This window comes from Falco biarmicus, chromosome 6 (genome assembly GCF_023638135.1).
Source record: "Falco biarmicus isolate bFalBia1 chromosome 6, bFalBia1.pri, whole genome shotgun sequence".
In the NCBI taxonomy this organism is placed as follows: Eukaryota; Metazoa; Chordata; class Aves; order Falconiformes; family Falconidae; genus Falco; species Falco biarmicus.
The window spans coordinates 59,470,014-59,475,548 of NC_079293.1; the positions used below are offsets into that span (position 1 = coordinate 59,470,014).

At 45.7% G+C, this 5,535-nt stretch overlaps 1 long non-coding RNA gene across 1 annotated transcript; it reads left to right on the plus strand.

Moving 5' to 3' along the window:
- Positions 1-883: 883 nt before the first annotated feature.
- LOC130151227 (uncharacterized) lies at positions 884-4,466 on the plus strand. Its single transcript, XR_008822535.1, has 2 exons — positions 884-958; positions 4,293-4,466. It is a non-coding gene; the product is annotated as an uncharacterized LOC130151227 (long non-coding RNA).
- Positions 4,467-5,535: the final 1,069 nt, after the last annotated feature.

Consider the following 5,535-nt stretch of genomic DNA (forward strand, 5'->3'; position numbering starts at 1 on the left):
GATTAAGCAAGAAATCACATGAGATGGTCACAACGGGCAAGTCTAAACCAGGAAACTTAAAAATATATCCCACTTGCTGAGTGTGGGTTTGTACTTTGCCAAATCTAGAGTCTACTATGGGAGAAGATGCAGATATGCACAGAAGGGAAAACAGGCATGTAGTCCCTGCCTGGATAATCATGGGACTCACTTTCCGAACTGTACTGCAGCAAGTGCCAGTGGGGAAGTATAAGTACATCCACTATTCCTTTAATGCTATACATCCATGTGTACATGTTTCAAAAGATTTTCCCCTCAGTGTGGCAGTGATGAACATAACCCAGACCCTCTATGTTTCACAAAATCCTTAACTAATCTTGTAGTAGTTAAACAAGGCTTCTAATCACATCTTCCTCCAGACCTTTGAAACTTTCTTGAGCAGCTGATCAGCGCTGCAGCCAGAGCTCAGGACACCCGGAGTCCAGAGCCAGTGGAGGGTACAGGAGCAGGCAGGCTCACATCCACAGCTGGCCCAGCTGTTCTGCTAAAAGGAGAGCTATGAACAGGAAACATGGCACGACTTTCACACCCTTAACTCTGACTCATTGTCCTTTTTCTCCCCCACCCTTAAATACACTCCTTACATGTCAGCATTTCATTTTATCCATTATAAATTTTCCTAGAAGTTTCTACTCATAATAGCCCATGCTGAAGAAAAAAAAAAAAAAAAAAAAAAGCAAAAAAAGCAAAGAGTTCAAAGGCATGCTGGGAAAAAAAAAAAAAAAAGCAAAGAGTTCAAAGGCTCTCTGAAACTTGCCTGAAAGAAACTTATTTCAGCACTTTCTTATATTGCAACACCACCTCTATTTGCATAAAACCATGCTATTTTTTTTTCTAGAGAAGCTTTCCATCTCACAGTGCTCAAGACAACGACTATTCAGGGACAGGCTCAAGGGTCTTTAATGAGTCTGTCGGATAGGTAAGATCTCTACCTGGTATTTGCTGGGAGGAATAGCAATGAACTGTCCTTCTATCATCTCATTTTACAGAACTACAGAGGCAATTAAAGAGACTAGTTTCTTATATTGTGTGTTTAAAGCACTAACAGTTGATCTTGGACATAAGGAGACACAAGCGAGTGAAGCAAGGTGTTAGCACTAGAGAAAGGGAGTAGATGGATGTGAGCTTTGAATGGTTAGACGAGAAATTCAGAGGGATGGAAGGAATGGGATGGGTTTGTTGAACAGTTGAAGCAGAAGATGAGTACATAACCGGTGGTAAGACCAAGCAGGTTCACACCGCGTAGCTTTCCCGTGAATGTGTGTATGGCAGTTTTCCCGTTTTTCACTTCAAGAGCGCTTTTCTTCCATGGTGCGCAGGGTAGTATTGCCCAGCCCCTGCTGGCCTGGAAGCCGGAGGTGGCCTGGGTGGCTGCCGGGGACGGGCCGGCTGGCTGGGCGCTGCGCGGCTGTGTGCGGGGGGCTGCTGCCGTGGAGGGGCTGCTGGGGGCCGGGGGGACCTGCAGGAGCGACAGCTGTGCTGGAGAGCAGCAATTAACGTTCCTGTGAATAAACTGCGTATTTAGCTGACCAGAGGGACACCGGCGCGGGCCGTGTGGCAGGCTCCTCTGAGGGGCGCGCACCCGCCCGCGCGGCAGCGCAGCAGGGGCTGCCGGAGGGGTGCGGGGGCGAAGGGCGGCCCGGCTCACACCCGCTCCCCGCACGCTTTTGGTGAGCGGGGTCTCGGGCGCCCTGTCTCGCCGGGCAGCTCCAGGCGCCCCGGGGAGCCCCGTCCTTCGTCCCGCGGGCGCCCCGTGGCCGCGGCGCTGCCACAGCTCCCCCTCCGCGTTACGATGCCTGCCGAGGCAGGCCCAGGCGCTGCCGTTTCCGAGGCGCTGCGTGCCGGCAGGCGGAAAGGGGCGAGGCTGTGAGGAGGGCGAAGGCTCGGCCCTGTGCCTGGCGCGGGCTCGGGCGCCATCTTGTGCCCGCCGGGCGGGAAGTGCCGGCACTGGGGCCTGGAGGTGGCGGCGCCCCCGGGCCAAAGGGGCGCCTGTCCCCTCAGGAAGCCGGGTGCGTTATGAGAAAACTACTTCTGGAATGCTGCTCGGAGTTAACAGCAGTTTACGTGCTCCTTCTTTTTGTTTACGTTGCTGATATATCATTTCCAGTCATGCCTAAAGGCTCTGGAAAAAAATAAAATTTATAGGAAGGTTAAACCAGTCTCTCACAGATTAGCTTTTCTGCACGTTTTATGATGAGCACTGGATTTACAGCATCAGCCACTGCACAGCAGAGTCCCAGGAATGCAGCACTGGTGAGGACTGCTTAAATCCTCACATCAGGGCCTTTTACACTGGAGGCAATTGCTGAATATATGTTTAATTCAGAAAAGCCCACGGCACCCAGGCTTTGTATTAACAGCCAAAAAAACTTCCATTTTTCTATCAAATGCAAGTCTTGCATTAAAATCAGGAGGTCAGGTGTTAGGACATGGCACAGGACAGGGCAGAGTGGTGGCTTTCAGGCCTACTGTTGCTCCAGCTGTCTTGGGGATATGAGTTGGTTCCACTGGGCTGAGCAGAGAAAGTCAACCAAAATAATGAAATAAAATACCAGCTTTTGGTATTTATTGCTAATTACTCTCTGAAGTAGAACAGCTTCAGGTGGGGAAGATAAAACTGAGTTGTCCCTAAATAAGGTCAAAAGCAGTCATCTATGGCAGTATTGGTACCCCAGCCCAAATCGCAGAGCGAGCGTTTAAATCTGGGTAGGCTAGCAAACCTGACTTAGACACCTGTTTTATGACAGAGTCTACAGGTTGAAAATACTTTTGGCTAGTTCACCCTTGGTGCCCAAGTCCAGCATCTTTCCTTTGCTCATGCAGTGTGAGTTTCCACTGAGAGGTCTGGGCCTCCAGACTGGAGATGATGAGCTCTTGGTGGCTGAGCAAGGAGTAAGCTGCAAGGGGCACCAGGAAGGAGTGCTGCGCATCTCCAAAGGGCAGCCCACTGGAGTGGGGAAGCTTCAGCTGGCATTATTTTCCCAAGCTTAACCTAAGCCATTGGAACAGCGTTCTCAGCAACAGGAGATGTCTCCTGTTTGTGATCACCCAAGTTTCTGAATACAGAGACACCAAGGTACTGGACCTTTAGCGAAGCCCTTGAAGTGAACGTCTCAGGTTGGCTGGAGACAGTCTCTCACCAGGCCAGCTCACATCCTCTTTGTACTTTTGCTGTCAAGCAGCTAGTTTTGAGGTCTCTTAAACTGTCTCTGTCCGTTTCTTTGCACAAATTACCTGGCAGGTTGAGAATCCCACTAGATGGCAGGGCAGTTTAAGCCCTTGTTATTTCTGACCAAACCGTGTCAGAGGAAGTGCCCTGGGACACCACTGGCCCGTTCTGTGTGGACCTTGGGGAAGCCACATGCACCACGGTGGGTCTGGGGCTTCTGCCCACTGAGCACAGGAAATATAGCCTGTGCCAACCAGGTGGAGAAATCCACGCAGAAATCTCTGTTCAATTCTTTTTCACAGGCTTTATCACACACAGAGCACCAGCAGACAAAAGAGATGAATATGAACTAGCCCTAAGTAATTTGCTAAATCTTGAAGTATTCCTCTTTGTATGTGTGATACATAAAGGACATTTGACATACTGATGGTAAAATGTAGTTTAGACCTCTTCTAGCCACTGCTCTGTTGTCATTTTTAACTAATGCAGTTGCAGTTATATTATTTTGTGTGATTGCCACTGTGTGAAAGCTACACAACAGAGAAATGGCCACTCTAGGTCAGATTGTAGGTCTCTATAGCTGAATATGATGTCTTGAATAGTGCAAACATAAGATGTTTCCACAGACTAGCCTCCTTGCCTCCAAGCATTTGTGTTCGTGGACTTTCTGAGTTGGGAGAAATTTTCTGTATGATAAGTAACTCATGAAGTTAGATATAATTCACACTGTAGTTGGTATAACACCAATCTTTGTCTTCAGTGACAACTAGATCTAACTTGTATGTTACTGTACTATCAATGATTTTGAAATTTCTTTTAAAATATACCACTTTGCAAACTGTTTCCCACTCATTTCATCCATCCAAGATCAGCCTGTGCAGTATTACGTCAGAATGATGGTGTATGACACAGGGGAGATAGCTGCATAAGGAATCATAGCAAATAAGCTTCATTTTAAAAAATGCTTAATTACTTCGCTTAATGTTTCTAAATGAGAATATTCTAATAATCAGTCCCCTATCTCAAAACCCATTTAGTCCTTTATTGCCTTCCAGATAACAAATTGAACTTTCCTGTTTTATAGGAACAAAAGATGTGCCTCGGCATGTTCATCCGCCTCTTACATGAAGGTTCTGATGAAGGGCTGACCCAAAGAAAATTACCTTCTTAATGACATCTGGAAAAGATTGAGGCCAATTCTCTGTATGCTCAAACTATGTGAATTGTTTTATATATGCACAATGAAGTTACAAGTGTATTTTCTGTCTTTTTTTTTTTTAATATGCAGTGGCTAAGAATGAATAATTGCTTCATTAAATTCTAAAATTTGGAAACAGTTACCCTTTTTGCTTGGCACTAAAATGAATTTCTTTGCTTTATAAAAGCCCAGGATAGTGTTGTAAGCTGATGAAAAAGATGCTATTACCTGTGCCACACTTGGTGGAATGGAAATTGGGATTAATGCATTATAATACCAGATTAGCCTTAATAGAAGTTTGCTGCTGTAATTTATCGAGGTAATTAAGTATGTACCTAATTTTAGGCACTAAGTAGTTCTATTGACTTCTGTGAGACTAGTCTGCATTTAAAGCTAAGCATGGTTTAAAATACTCTGCTGATTCAGGGCCATAACTTTTTTACCCTGTGGATTAAGAGAATGCACTGTCATCAATTACCCATTAGCTGAGCTAATGGGAGGGTGGTATAGCCTGGATAATGGTTGAAGCTGGATAAACTGTCTCCGTGAGAAATATATTCAGAAGCACTTAATTTGCTCTTTACAGGCTTGGCCAAAGTTTAGTAGAACTATTACCTGTCTTCAAGATACTAACAAAAAAAATGAACCAGACCTTTCCTAGCTTTAGCTATGCTTAAGATAGTAACCCTACCTAAATCCCAGAGTACTTGACAGCATGGCGTTGAGACCCCCATGCAGCTCTGAAGGGGCTAGCTCCTGTCTGGCTGAGTCAAGTGTAATACACAACTAATAAATCCTTCTGGACCAAAGATTATATGGCACAATGTCTCCTGCACCAACCAGTATTTGTTTACACTGCTCAGATATACACAGCTGCCTCAGAACTGGAAAGGTTTATTTGACAAAATCCAGGGCATACCTAGATATTCCTCTTCTATATCTAAACTAACTACAAAAGAGCTCTCCCACGCAGCCTAGACTAATAATTGTTTAGACACAAAGTGTACATGCATGTGGCAAACAAGTATTTCTGCATCTGTAACTTGGTTAATCTGCAACTAGATAATGCACAGGCAAATGAGGACTGTGCAGTATGTGACCCACATCTTATAGATCAAACATGGTCATC